Source organism: Barbus barbus, assembly GCF_936440315.1.
Source record: "Barbus barbus genome assembly, chromosome: 15".
Taxonomy (NCBI): Eukaryota; Metazoa; Chordata; class Actinopteri; order Cypriniformes; family Cyprinidae; genus Barbus; species Barbus barbus.
Window position 1 is genome coordinate 20,836,329 of NC_136743.1, and position 15,229 is coordinate 20,851,557.

Below are 15,229 nucleotides of genomic sequence, written 5' to 3' on the forward strand. Positions count from 1 at the left end.
TTACGTCAGTAAACGTTCTTTCGAACGTTCGAACGTTCACTTCACGTTGTGTGTATGGGGAACGCGTCCAATCACGCCAAGTTATGAGCAGATACAGGACATCCTCCTCTGCGAGCCCAGTCCCGGAGCACAAATAAGGACCGCTTTAAAACCTGAGCACATTGTGCCCCAAGCTAGTAGCTGAGAAGTACCAATATAACCCACTTTGCCGAAGGGGAAAGAGTGGAACATCAAACAGATAGAACTCGCGCCTGTAAAGCAGGGGCGTCTAAGTTATAAAAACTGTGGATGGCGACGACCAGCCGGTGCGTGGAGGGGGCACGTGGGATACGTCACATGACATTGGGTCCAAACTTCGAAGCAGAACACCAGTTAAGGAAGACTGACCATTTTAGGCTGTACAGCCATCTTGTAGACGGTGCTCTTGCCTCCAAAATGCTATTGCTTACCCTCGCTGGGAGCTGATTAAACTCCCGTCGAGGTACCATACATGAAGGTTCCACAGCTCTGGCCAGGGATGCAAAATCATGCCTTTCGCTTGCGAGAGAGAGTTCCTCCTCAGAGGAATGGGCCATGGGGCTGCTGCTGAGAGCTGCACTAGCTCCAGGCCTGGTTCCTCCAGAGCAAGGCCACTAGGAGGAGAGAGCACTTGGTCTCCCTGATCCGCCTAATGACCTGGGGGATCAGGGCAATGGCAAAGAGGTTGACCTCTGCCTTCCCGAAGATTGACCAGATCTCTTGAACTGTTTGAGGGTGTAGCACCCATTCACCTGGGGCTACCTTGCCTCTAGACAGCATATCCTCACCAAGGTTCAATCTGCCCGGCACATGAACTGCCCTTAATGAGGGAAGTTCTTTCTGTGAACCTCCTCACTCTTGTTCATCAGACGCTGCCAAGGACATGAAGTTGTCGGCGATAATGTCCTGGATAATGACGTCCTCTTCAGATGCGCCAAAAGAGACCAGGCTGCTTGCAGCCGAAGAGGGGTGCTGGTCTTCTTGTGTGAAACACACTGGTGAGACTGAGCAAACGTGACACCGCTTGAAGCCGTTGAGAAGGATCCGCTGCTCCGCTGTTTCTTTCTCTTAGGAGAGAAAGGAAACGGGAGAGCTGAGCGAGGGGGACCACCTTCGGGAAAAGAGGCGATCCACAAGCGGAGAAGGGAAAAACTCGTACTCTCGCAATGGGAGCATGAGCCGTCAGTGAGTGCAGACTCTGCATGGGCGCTGCCAAGACAGGCGATGCACTCCCTGTGCCCGTCCGCCTCATGCAAGGGGTCCCCTAAAGCCAGCTTATAAGCCTTGTATTATCCAGAGAGAAGGTCCTGTCGGTCTTGTCTTGTCCATATAGACTCTTCTGAAGTGAGCTGCTTCTCTTGTCATGGCCACGGAGGCCATTCCCAAGCCGCTTGCTTCTCCTGTTGCCGCTATGAAAGCGGTTGCTGAGTCTACCCCTGAGAGGGCCCCTGACTCCACGTCCAGGCCAAGGATGGCTGTTGTGCTCACGTCAGGCCCAGAGAGGGCCTCAGATACCGAGTCTAGCCCAGAGAGAGCTCTAGTTCCTGAGTTTATCATCGTTCTGTCATCATGTGACAGCCCTGTAAACTTAACCAATGCAGTCAGAGCCAGAAAGAGAATTGATTAGTTCATCTCTCGAGTCTTTCGAGTCGTTCATTCTTTTGTCACGTGATGTGACAGCATTGGATAGAGAAATTAGTTCATTTACAACCTTCCTTACAAACGGCTGCATAGTTATTATTATTATTATTTACTCTTACAGTTACGGGATGCGTTTCTGGTCTCAAATTAAAGCTTTTTTATTTCTTACAGTTTATAAATGTGTGAATTTCTATCATGATGGTTCTTTTAATAAAGGTAATAAACTAAAGAGTTGAATATTATTATTATTAAGTCTTTTTCTCTCAGACTGCATAGGTTTAGCTTATGGGGCTGTCATGTGATGAACGAACGACTCGGAAAAACCCGAAGACTCGAAACAGTTGAACAAATTCAGTGTAGAACCTATAAGATGTTGCGCATGCGCAACTGAACAAATCACTCCCCGAGACGACTCGTTCTTCCCGAGTCACATTAAAGATTCGTTCAAAATGAACAAATCGTTCAAGAATGACCCATCACTATTAGTGTGTTTCTTTGGGAATTTGAGCAAACGCAAAGTGAAAGTAAAGTGTGTCGTGCGTGCATGAAAACAAAAAGCACTCACTGAAAAAGCCCAGAACAACACAGGACAGATCACTTTGGAATAAAACAAACCAAAAGCAAGGATGAAACAGCGGTACATATCGGATAAAGCACTGGAATTTAGGTATTCGCGTCGCAAGGCGATATCCCGGTAAAATCAATTCTGACGCAGAGTGCAGCCAGCGGATCGATCCATTTGGCTGTTTTATTATGTAAATAATACTAATATAGTTCATAAAGATCATTTGCACTATTTTTTCTATTTCACTCTATATATTTCTCACCCATGTAAGGTAATATGTAATGTAAAGGGAAACAGGTCAATTTAGCTCAAAGGGAATCATTTAAGGTTTCATAGGGAATTTGAACAGAATCACTGTTTCACGGCTGATCACTGAGTCGGTCAGCGATTCACTGAACAAGCCGTATAACATCAACTCTGCACTGGATATTAAAATCCAAATTATAGTGAAAACACTATTAAATAGCACAGTAACAAGATCGGCAGTTTAAGACATTAACTTGTAAGCACAAAACACAAGATACTTCTCTTTTCAATATAAATAAGGCTTTATTTGATAAATCTAAGACATGTAAACTAATCTAACACATTCACACGTTGCAGAAAGAGAGAAAGTGAGGAAAGGATGAGTTTAAGAAAATTAAAATGTGAAATCCCAAGTTTACAGTAATATGTGCTATAGAAAGGGGAAAGGGGGTTTCCCAAGGTTGCTGATTGGCTGACAGTTCAGTGGTCGTTTGTAGTGATGTCTTGGGAAGCCAATCTTGGGCGTTGGCTGGAGATGGTTTCAGAGTCAGTTGCTAGTTGAAGTTTGAACCGGGTGCAGTCGAACTAGACTTTGCGGCAAACTTAACTTTTGAACACGAAACTCAACGGAAAGAAAAGAAACTAAAGTAAAAGAATAAAATGATGTAACGAGACTAGGTGTTTTTTCTTCTCATCGTGGTAGCAGCTGGCGTGCAGGCCGAAGCACGCTGGAATGGCGCTCAAAGAACACAGAAAGTAATTACAAAAAGCATGGCTAAAAATTAGAAGAGCAGAGAGGGAAAGAGAAGGTGTCCTGAGTTTTTAAACTCTGCTTTTTGACACCTCCCAATGGTTGTCTTGACCAATTAGATCCTATCCTGGGTCGGGGTGTTGCTTTGTTTCTCCACCCGATCAATAAATCAACATGTCGTGGTCAGTCACACTGTCCGAATTTTACACGCTCTTGTAGAATATAATTTTGGACGTGATTTCTATAACAAGACTATGATACATTTGACAAAGAATTGATTGGAAGAAACGTTTAAAGCATGATTTTTCAAACTCATACATACCAAACACGACTATAAATCCTTAAAGTCATTCAATAGTTATTAAAAAGACATACATAATATGTGATTAAAACATGATAGTCTAATATGTGGGTTACATACATAATATGGAGTTATGCATAGAAATGATTAAGTCTTAAGTCTTTTAAGATGATTTTAGGTGCATATGGAAAAGTCTCTGTGAAGTTCTGTGTAGGACATAGGCATGTTCTGTGAACAAAGTAATTTCAGTCTGGTCTGTGTCTATGTGGGGGGAAAGTCAATCTAAGGAAGCTCGTGATTTCTATTGTGGAACACATTTGATGGCCATCTCTTTGACCATCAGTCTTGATTACTTGCCCACAAATTTAACAGTCTCCTTCCTGAGTTGGAATTATCAATTTATCAAATTATAAATAAGTGTTCCTTTTGTTTTAATGTTGCAAGATGTTCTGTGAAAGAGGCTTGCTGGTTAGGCTTTCTTCCGACGGGCTGAAGCTAGGAATCCGATTTATGACTTCCTGTTGGGCCTCTCTGGAATTTCGGCTCCTCATGTTTCGATGTTCTGATCGAATCTTAAATTTGTCTGATTCAGTCTCTGATATCCTACACCCATTTTGTGAATCATTTGCATCTGAACGTTAAGTAAAGAGACTGAAATGAAGGGAAAAATGTATATAAATGAATATAAAAATATAACCAATGATAATTGTTACAGGGCTGACGAGACGTGAGACGTACGGATCCATTTGCAAAGCTTTATTGTAAAACGTGGTCATACAGGCAGGGTCGGGAGACAGCAAACAGGTATGGCAGAGGCAAGACAGAGCAATCCGTGGAACAAGCGAGGGTCGACGATCGGCATACAATATCCAGACAGGGCAAGGCAGAGAGAATAATCCAGGAACACGGGAAGGAATCAAGACACAGGCAGACTCTGGCTTGACAGCGACGACGTGAGCAGACTCTGGCTTGACAGCGACGACGTGAGCAGACTCTGGCTTGACAGCGACGACGTGACGATCAACTGTGGCTTGACAGCGACGACGTGACGATCAACTGTGGCTTGGCTTGACTCCGACGACGTGACGATCAACTGTGGCTTGGCTTGACTCGTGATGATCAACTGTGGCTTGGCTTGACTCGTGACGATCAACTGTGGCTTGGCTTGACTCGTGACGATCAACTGTGGCTTGGCTTGACTCGTGACGATCAACTGTGGCTTGGCTTGACTCGTGACGATCAACTGTGGCTTGGCTTGACTCGTGACGACCAACTGTGGCTTGGCTTGACTCGTGACGACCAACTGTGGCTTGGCTTGACTCGTGACGATCAACTGGAGCTTGACTTGATTTTTGCGCAGTTCTCATGGACCAATTGGGTGCGGTGTCTCCCTCCGCGACACCCACAGTAAAAGGAGAACCCACCAACCTCAAGGCATAGTCCATGAACTCAGCGAGTGATGAACGCAGACCCTCTCTAAAGAGGCTACCTCTGAGAGGTTTATTAAGGCCATCACCAAACAGATGGATCAAAAAATAGTCCGGCAGATCTGAGTCACTGGCTAGATTTAAAAATTCCTCAATGCACTCCTCCAGCGATCGGATACCCTGCTTAAAACGCAGCAAACGAAAAGCTGTGTCCATACCTTCCTCCTGATCCTCTGGAAAGCTGCTGGATCCTCTTATGGCCGAGTATTCTGTTACGGGGCTGACGAGACGTGAGACGTGTGGATCCATGTGCAAAGCTTTATTATGAAACATGGTCAAGACATGCAGGGTCGAATAACCAGCAAACAGGTATGTTGAGGGCAAGACAGAAGAGTGGTCAGTAAACAGGCGTGGTCGACGATCGGCGTACAATATCCAAACAGGGCAAGGCAGAGAGAATAATCCAGGAACACGGGCAGGAATCAAAACACAGGAAAACAACGAGGAAAACTATGAACAGAGAACGCTTTGTAGTGCAGACAGGCTAACAATACTCGGCCGTGAGCAAGAGCAAGTCCCAGGCTTAAGTAGTGAGTGGTGGTGATTGTGAAATGGTGATCAGGTGTGGGTGTGATAATTGAGAACAGCTGTGCGTGATTAGGGAGTGCAATGGATGGTGGGAAATGGAGTCCAATGTGCTTGTGAGTGAAAATAGTCACTGTGGTGAACGGGTGACCTCTAGTGGTGGTTGACCGGGAGAGCATGGACCAGATTCGTGACAATAATAGGCTAATAATAATAATAAGAAACAAATATTACGGGAAAAAGACTATCAGTTAATGGACTTACAAGACTGTGGGATGGATAAAAATGTTTTCTTGTAGGCCTATTTTATATAATGCACTTTATATAACAATTATTCATGATAAACTTAATTTGAATGCTGACTATCGCACGTAATACAATCCGGTAGCCAAGGCCTATGGTTAATATAATAATTTAATAATGTAATCATTTCTATAATAAATAAAATAATAATTTCTTAATTTAAAATAAAAATATTAATGACTCCATCTCTGATAATCCAAGGTTGCTATGGTCATGCAGGTTTGTTTATGCATTAAACTTGTGGCCACGCCTTCTTATGTTGAGGGAACAACATATTTTTCTCGTGGCCACGAGTTTAATGCATAAACAAACCTGCATGACCATAGCAACCTTGGATTATCAGAAATTGATGTCATTCCCTCAACATAGCATCTCGAGGCCACGACATAAGGATGTCGTTACCTCAACAAAATTATCTCATGGCCATGACATAATATGACGTTCCCACGAATTAATATCTCGTGGCCACGACATATTATCTCATTCCCACTAGTTATTATGTCGTGGCCACGACAAAAATAAGTGAACCGAACATGTCTCCCACCGAAGAAATCTTCCCAAAGCAGCAATTATAACATTCAGCATATTTCATTTGTACATACATTTTGTGAGTAGCTAGCTACAAATAGCAACACTGCTAACATAACTACATTCTTCAGTAGCTTGACAGTAGCTTTTAAAAAAAAGTGTTTTTCCAGTGAATAACTACTTTTTTCAGCAAATAACGGTGTAGCATGACAATATTTTATTTTGTGAACCTCTAATAGATTGAAGCAGTGCAGCTTCTTACTAGATCACATACTAAAATAGTGCATTACCACCATCTATTGGTACTGTATATCTCGCAGAAGTGCTGCTCATCTCTGCAAGCGCTGTGAGTTTGAGTCGCTGAAAAGAGCAATATGCACCAAACATCTTCCCAAACTTAATGAGAAGTATTTATATACCTGATTTTCAACAAAGAGAACATTTATTAACATGATTTTACTCCACAACGTGGTCAAGAGTTGAAATAACTTTTTTTCTGATCTGATGTAGCTTTTTATCACATAATGAGGCAGATTATAAATGTACTTTATTATTATGAAAATACACAAGGTGGCTTGAAGAACACAGACAAACCATATATTGTCACAGTCGTGGGTTTACTGGGTCTTTATGTGTAATCAGTTCAAGCATTTCCATCTTTTATCATTTTGGCCATATTAGGGATTTACTGGAGTGTTATGAGTTCTATTTCTTCTGTGATGCACATATGGAGTTTTTGCGCAAATGAGCCCAGTATGAATGAAACAGAAATTACATGTGTTTAGGACTCAGTAATGCGCACTCAGTCCTATTTTTGGGCATAAATAGGAAAAACAATTCTTCTCTCTAAATAAATTTGAAGAAAACACATAATAATCCATGTTTTTCTCTAGCGTGTAGAAGCGTACAGGAGTTGTTACAACAGTGGATGCATAAAAGGCTCATAGCGTATATTTTTTTGCCATAATACAGCCATCTGTCACACAGTATTTTTGCGAAAATGCTTCTGTGTGCTAAATTTAAGTTACTAAAAATAGTCTTTGAAACCATAATTGTACACCATTGTTGTTTTAAATATCAAATACTTTACCTAAATCACCCCTATGAACGTTTATTCAGTTATTTGTAATATATGTCATTGTGGAAAAATGTTTCAATGTAGCTAACTGCTTTTTAGTAGTAATTTGTAGTGTAGCTAGTTACTTTTTCAGAAGGGTAGCTTGACTGTAGCTTAACTACTTTAACTTATGAGTAGCTTTCAGAGTAGCTTCCCCAACACTGCATTTTTCTTATTGCAAAAATGCTTTCAAAGACACTTTGCATGATGGCAGTGGCTTTGGTGGAGCAGAAGCTTCAGTATGAAACCATATTCCAATCTATTGTGGCTTTGTCAGGCTTATACAGTTTTAAAATCCCTGCGATGGACAATCATGATACCAGTGGGTCAATGAATGCCTTTACAATGTTTGCACATATGTGGTTGGTTTAGTCTTATAGTCTTAAATATGTTTGGGAACCCTGTAGTCATGAAAAATGCATAATGTCAGGGGGAGCAGCGGTTCAGTGTGTCAGTGAAGGCAAACAAAATGGTCTGCCCTATCTAAATGAGTGTTAGGGATGTGCCCCCTGGTGCCAGGCTAAATACTGCTTGGCACACAATGGGAAACATGTTCAAACAAAGCTGAAGAGCTGAAGTCTGTCAAGTTAGGCAACTTTTAATGACTATTTCTGAACGAATCACACTGCGTCACCCTGTTTTTTTTTTTCTTCATCTTTTTCTTTGGGGAGAATGATAGCCGTTCTGATAAAAAAAAAAAAAAAAGTACTAAAAACAGTCTAAGAATTCTGCTCACTATTATTATCTGATATGGCATTTGATTGTGTGGGGTGTCCTCTAGTGGAAAGAGTTGGGAAAGTGATTGCTCTGAGGTATTTTCAAGGAGAGCACTAACAAACCACATTTGAACCATTTGATCACCAACAGACTACTTGTATCATCCTATGTATTGTTTCTCAGTGCCCTTTTCTTTTGTAAGGTAATATGGATAGAGAGAGAAAGATTTAGTTTATACGTTTTGGTGTGGCTTGAATTCTCTGACTGCAGAGCCCATATAAGCTCTGTTTCCAACTGTAACGCCTTCTCACACCTCTTCTCCTAATTCAAATCTGAAAGAGCCTCCATCAAATCGTACAGTTTGTACAGTTACAGACTGTACAGGCTCACTTACACACACACACACACACACACACACACACACACACACACACCGCATTTACTTATGTATCTAAATAAGGACATCCCATAGACTTATGTTGCTTTTACATAAAGTTGGTCATATATATATACTATAACCTGATCTTAACCAACAGGAAACATTCTGCATTTTTTAAATTTAAAAAATAAACTTGTTTTACTTTATTTGTATACTGTTTTTACAAATGAGGATGTATCAAAATGAAGGCTTTAGGAGACTTTGTAATGTTTTTAACTCACTTTTGGGTACAAATTTGATCCCAAAAATTTATTGAATATGGTAAGTAGGTACACACATACAAAAATGCATACATGCTTACTTAGCTATCTTTAAGGGAACATCGCACTAGCTTTTTGTTTTTATATACAGCAAATTAATAATAATATAAATCAGTCTCATGGCCAGACTTTTTGCAACAAAGAGACAAAAATCAAACTTGATTGAGGGCCATAGACTGAAGTAAATTTTGTATTATAAAATATATGAATAGATTTTTCATTTATAAAATTCAATTATATTGTGTACATATCAATAAAAATAGCATATTTATCCTACTTTTCTTGTAATTTGGCAAGATACATTTACCCCTATTTTTTTAACACAAATATAACATAATTTAGAGAGGTTTATTTATATATATAAACACGTATTATAGTAGTTAATTATATTAGTAGTAGTAGTTAACATTTTTTTAAGTAAGAAAATAAAAAACTTTTAAAGCACAGTCAAATGAGTGTTTGTATATAACCAAGTATCTTGATGTTTCAAGATAAATATGGTGTTTTCTTTCATTTATTTTATTGCATAATATTTGTGAAAATATAAAAGACTACCTCATTACATAGCAGGTGATTCAATTGCCTAAAAATGGAAGGACTGCCATCGTCCACCTGTTTGAGTGGCGCTGGGCTGATATCGCAGCAGAGTGCGAGCGCTACCTTGGACCAAATGGCTTTGGTGGAGTTCAGGTATTTTTAAATGCAGTATTATAGTTAAGCCTGCAAGGACTTCATTTGCAGTTCATAATTATAGATGCTTTTTTTTAGAGAGAAAAAAAAAGTAATATTTATAACATTGATTTTCCATTTCAGATCTCCCCTCCAAGTGAGAGCATTGTTGTCACAAATCCCTAGCACCCTTGGTGGCAGAGATTTCAGCCAATCGGTTACAATCTGTGTTCCAGATCAGGAAATGAAAATGAGCTGAGAGACATGATCACTAGGTGCAACAATGTTGGGGTAAATATGAATGACAAATAGAGTATAAATAGTGTATTTATTTGTCCTGTGTAAAATTCATAGACTTTTGTTTGTTTTGTAGGTGAACATCTATGTCGATGCAGTCATCAACCACATGTGTGGAGCAGGTGGTGGATCCGGTACCCACTCAAGTTGTGGTTCATATTTTGATGCCAACAAGAAGGACTTCCCCACAGTTCCTTACTCTAGCTTAGACTTCAATGATGGCAAATGCAACACTGGCAGTGGAAACATTGAGAACTACCAGGATATCAATCAAGTATGAGATGATATTATGTCAAAGTGTTCATTTCAATCATTGATTTATTGTGCAGAGTGGACTCTTGTTGTTTGTGCATCTTGTGCGCTGTGATGATGACAGGTGAGAAACTGTAGGCTGGTTGGTCTTCTGGACTTGGCTCTGGAGAAGGACTATGTGCGTGGTAAGGCGGCTGACTACATGAACAAGCTTATTGACATGGGAGTGGCTGGGTTCAGAGTGGATGCCTGCAAGCACATGTGGCCTGGTGATCTTTCTGCTGTCTATGGCCGCCTCAGTAATCTGAACACAATGTGGTTTCCATCTGGTTCCAGGCCTTTTATCTTCCAAGAGGTATATCCATTCATTTCCAAAAGAAATATATAAAGGTGGCAAAATATGTTGGTGACTTACTTGGTATGTTATTAGGTTATTGATCTCGGTGGAGAGCCCATTACATCAGGTGAATACACTGGAATTGGAAAGGTGACAGAGTTCAAGTATGGTGCCAAGCTGGGCAATGTCATCCGCAAATGGAATGGAGAAAAACTGTCCTACGTCAAGTAAGTACAGTTATGGATTTACATGTCTATTAATTATTCAGCACAGTCCAACAGCACTGGGACTTTTCACTGTTTGTTTTACTCCACTTGTTTGTGTAACCGTGCTACACTCTAAACGTGAACTAACACTGTGCTAGGTTCGAAAGGAGCTAAGTGATATAAACTGTACCCATAAAAGGAAGTATCAGACCAGGTAAGTAGTAACCAATATATTTTACTCACATTAAATTCCCAAATACAGTTGAAACACAATTGCATAACATGTATATGAAAAATAAAAATTGGGCCCTTTGAAACAATTGAGTCTCTGGTTTTGTCCTTTTGTAGTCGTTAAAGTCTGTTTTGTGATCACTTTCTGTATTAGTCAGTCCTGTCAATAGTTCGGTGTCAAAAATGAGTGTCACCAGGTCTGTGACAGTTTCTCCTTTTAAAAAGGAAATGGGCACTTGGATGAAAGAGTGGGTACCAGCTCAGGCGACTGATACTTTCCTACCACCAGGGGAAACGTTCGATGAGTTGGTCTGAGTCTCTTCACGATCAGACTGGGAGGCTCGCCATCAATAGAAAAGGATCTTCCAAGTAGTTTCACTCTGTCCATAAGACCTGACCTGTTTTTTTTTTAAACAGGACATTTAAAATAATGTTCTATATATGTTGTACAACAGTCATACTAAAGCATAACAACCATGTAACATTAAGCATCACATGCTGCATAATACTAAATGATCACATGTTCAGGCCTATTTATCACACTTTAGTTCAAACTTCAAATCTCAACTCAATATCTAGAATATAACATGCACAACCTTATACTGAATTAATAACAGTTGATAATAAATCAACAAAATGGCATACTCTTATATCCCTGGATTAGAGAAAAACTGTAAACAATACAGGCTCTACATAAGTTAAGTTTGCAACACATAGCTGTAGTTGCAATATTAATACTCTAATAAGAGTACCCCTTTAACCCTGTAAAACCCAAATATAGAAAAACACACAAACAATTTTTTTCAACCATTCAGATGTTGTTGTAGGAGGCCTTTGGGGCTGAAAATTGAGTGTTTTCAAAAATGTTATGTTTTAGTAAGTTTTTACAGAAATGTTGTAATATTGCAACATTAGGCTTAATGGGGAGCAGAATATCCTGTATTTTCACTCACTGTCTGAGCAACAATACAGAACTAAGGATTCATTTGCAGGCTTTTGCTTTTCCCAAACCAGTATATAACATGAATAATAATCTCAGTCATGTTGTTATGAAGAGTCATTTATTCCAACAACAAGAACTTTGACATTTATTTACATTATTTACAGTGATAGTCCCAGAAGCAGTTCTTGTCCTCTGAAAAACAGAGGCGGACATCACACTTGCTGCACTGGGTATTAGTATACCCTTTACTGCAATTTCTGCAGCGTCCTCTCTTTGTCTTCAGTGGAAAATGTCCAGTGAGGTCCGTGCGCACATCCAGAGGGGGGTGTGCACATGATTTTTTGGAAGAGGGACCGTTTGGACTCCCATCACCTAAGGATGGTCTCTTTCCAGCATTCAAAGGGCTCCCTGCTGCGACTGGGCTTCCATTGCCTGAAGATGGTCGTCCTCTCTTTGGAGTTTTGAGTGTTGTGTCCACCTGATTAGAAAAAAAAAGAATAAATATTTCAATTCATATACATCTCAAACGCACATGAAGATACTAGTCTAATATATCACAAACAAGGCAAATAGCAGAAATAGATAATTACCAGGATGAGAGAGGATGCTAGCTGTGCCTGGAACTTTCTCATGTTCAGCATCTCCTTCTTTGGCATCCTGAGAGCTTGGCAGTGCCGCCTGTAGAGGAGCCAGACGTTGACGACAAAATGTTTTATCTACTCACAGCAGAATTTAAACATTAAGTTTAACATTTCCCTCACAACATTAAAATAAAATCATCATAGACACCATATAGTATTTTTTTTATAACATTCTCTTCAATAGAAATGCTGTGTAATTCACACATCTATTTCTTAAAACAAAACAAATGAACAAAAAAACAGCTGTATTCAGGTAACTTAAATATCAGCTTGCTATTTCTGTGCTCTTTGTAAACTTTGTATCACAGTTAGCAAGCAATATCAACATCATGCAGTTCAATAGCTTACCGAGACAAATACAGATGGAAAACGTGGGTTTTCCAAACTCTCAGTTGCTCCTCCTTATTCTGTCTTCTGTGTTTGTTCTTTAACTTGCTAATACACTCACTTTTATCACTCTGTTAACTTAAAATCTGTAAATTTCCTCTCGTTTCCTGTCGCCATAAATCGTGTTCGTCTTCTCTCTTTCTCTCACTAGGGGTGCTTCTCAATTCTTATTTGTGCATCCTCGTTTCCTTTCCTTGCGTCCTTTCCTCGCATCTTAGCTCCACCCCTTCAGGATACGAGGGAAGGATGCACATAAAAGACGCGAGGATGGAGGAATTGAATCAAGTGATATATCCTCGCTCCCTTTAGCATCACTTTAGAGCAGTGCTTCTCAAAGTCCGGACTCCGGTCCGGATCCGGACCCGGAGGGAATTCAATCCGGACCCGCTTCTATTTCATATTTCAAGAACACTAATTATATTTCCTACTTTGATAAACGCACGTTAAACTTGTAAATCATTTGTTTATTTATTCTTATTTTTTATGTCTTTTTGGAGAAGGTCCGAAATTGCAGGCGAGATATTGAAACTTTTCCTTCATGACATTTGTTGTCATCATGACATCCAGTGAGCGTATGACGTTTGACGTAATCGGGCGACATTTCACCGCTAATATTTTTATTTTTTTTTGTTTTGTTTTGCTATCACTTATATTATGGCAATTTGTCTTATAGCAGTGCCCAGTGTATACATTTATTTGTGGCGGCTTGTCACAATATCAAAACTGACCGCTACAAATAGATTTTCCAAAAGGCAAAATACTTTGTTGTATAAACTGAGCACTGCGCGTTTCAAAAATAAAATGCTGCGCGGGTGTTTTTATATTAATGTATCTTTTAAAAGAACCGTCCGTTTTCTTCAGAAAAGCTTTGATGTCAATTTTCATTTGGTCTTTCCTGTAATGGCTGATAAAGTAGTGCTTATTTGATTACAGTCGTTACCGGGGAAACAGCTATATATCACGCTCCAACAGCGCCTCCTGCTGGCAGAGAATCAACTTGCATTTGCTAGTCTGCGGGAAACACTGGTGTCTGTCAGCAAACATAAACAAAAAAGCATGCTTCAGAACTGTTTTGAGAAGGTGCTTAAGTTTTGAGCCATGTATTATTACTATGAATTAGGCTACTACTACTACTATTACTATCTTGTGCCCTGCAATAACCATTTACGCAAACTCTCTTTTGATATAAAGGGAAAAAAAGAGAAAATCGGCCCAAAAAATCAGCATCATATATCGGCCATAGGCTGCCCTGATTTCTAAATATTGGCATTGGCCAGAGAAAAAACATTATAGGTCGACTTCTACTGCTGACACTTAAATTAATTGTTTTGCCACTTTTGCACTTGTTATTAAAGTATTTTGAATGCAAAGGGAACCTTTTTTTTTTTTTTAATGAGTGTTTATTTGTTATATGTTATGTATGTTTATTAAAAACACGTTTTGTAATAACCAATTGTTCCGGACCTTTGACACTGATGAAAATTCAGATTTGGACCTTTGAATGTAGACTTTGAGAACCCCTGCTTTAGAGCGTCATCAGCTGCGCAAAATGGATCTGCCCTTATGTTGTTAAAGTTTGTTTTTTAAGACTTTCAAAATAAACATTAATTTGTCATTAACAACGATGTCCTTGTCATTAACAACGATGACTGTAAGAATCTATTTTTATAGAAAGGTACTACAATATGAGAGAAGATTTTAGTTTGTACTTCTATTGGGAGATGTAACTGTATTTAAAACAAGCTAATATAGTATGTGCTGTGTATCTAGCTACAGTCACAGTTATCTAAAGTATATAATCTATAATATTTACTTGTGCTTTAGGGAGCTGAACGTGACCCTAAACACCGGTCTGCCAGGAGGCACCTACTGTGATGTGATCTCTGGTCAGAAGTAAAGTGGCAGATGTACTGGGAAACAGGTGATGGTTGGAGGAGATGGACGTGCTACCTTCAAACAACCAGGAAGAAGACCCATTTATCGCCATTCACGCTGACTCCAAACTTTAAATGACACTATTTATATAAACAAGTAGCATGCAAGTTATAACTACTGTAATTTTTTACATGGTTTCGTCCTTTTGGCTCCATTTGCAAAAAGTGCATTTTCAGTTTGTCTTTAGAATTTGAGTATTATTAATGAGTATGTATATATATATATATATATATATATATATATATATGAATGTATGTATGTATGTATGCATGTCTTTAAGAATTATTCCAAATTCCATTCAGCCTACGTATTATAAAAGCAGTACAATGATAACTAAAAATTTTTAAATAAATATCTAAATATTTAAGTAATTCTAAATACATCAATATAACCATGAAGGTACAACAATCAAATTATGATAATAAAATAGCTT

At 39.4% G+C, this 15,229-nt stretch overlaps 1 pseudogene across 1 annotated transcript; it reads left to right on the top strand.

Moving 5' to 3' along the window:
- The first annotated feature begins 1,381 nt into the window (after positions 1–1,381).
- Positions 1,382–14,870, top strand: LOC306881576 (alpha-amylase-like; annotated as a pseudogene). Its single transcript has 7 exons — positions 1,382–1,600; positions 9,469–9,588; positions 9,712–9,858; positions 9,941–10,138; positions 10,241–10,471; positions 10,547–10,680; positions 14,686–14,870. The product of its transcript is annotated as an alpha-amylase-like (transcript).
- Positions 14,871–15,229: the final 359 nt, after the last annotated feature.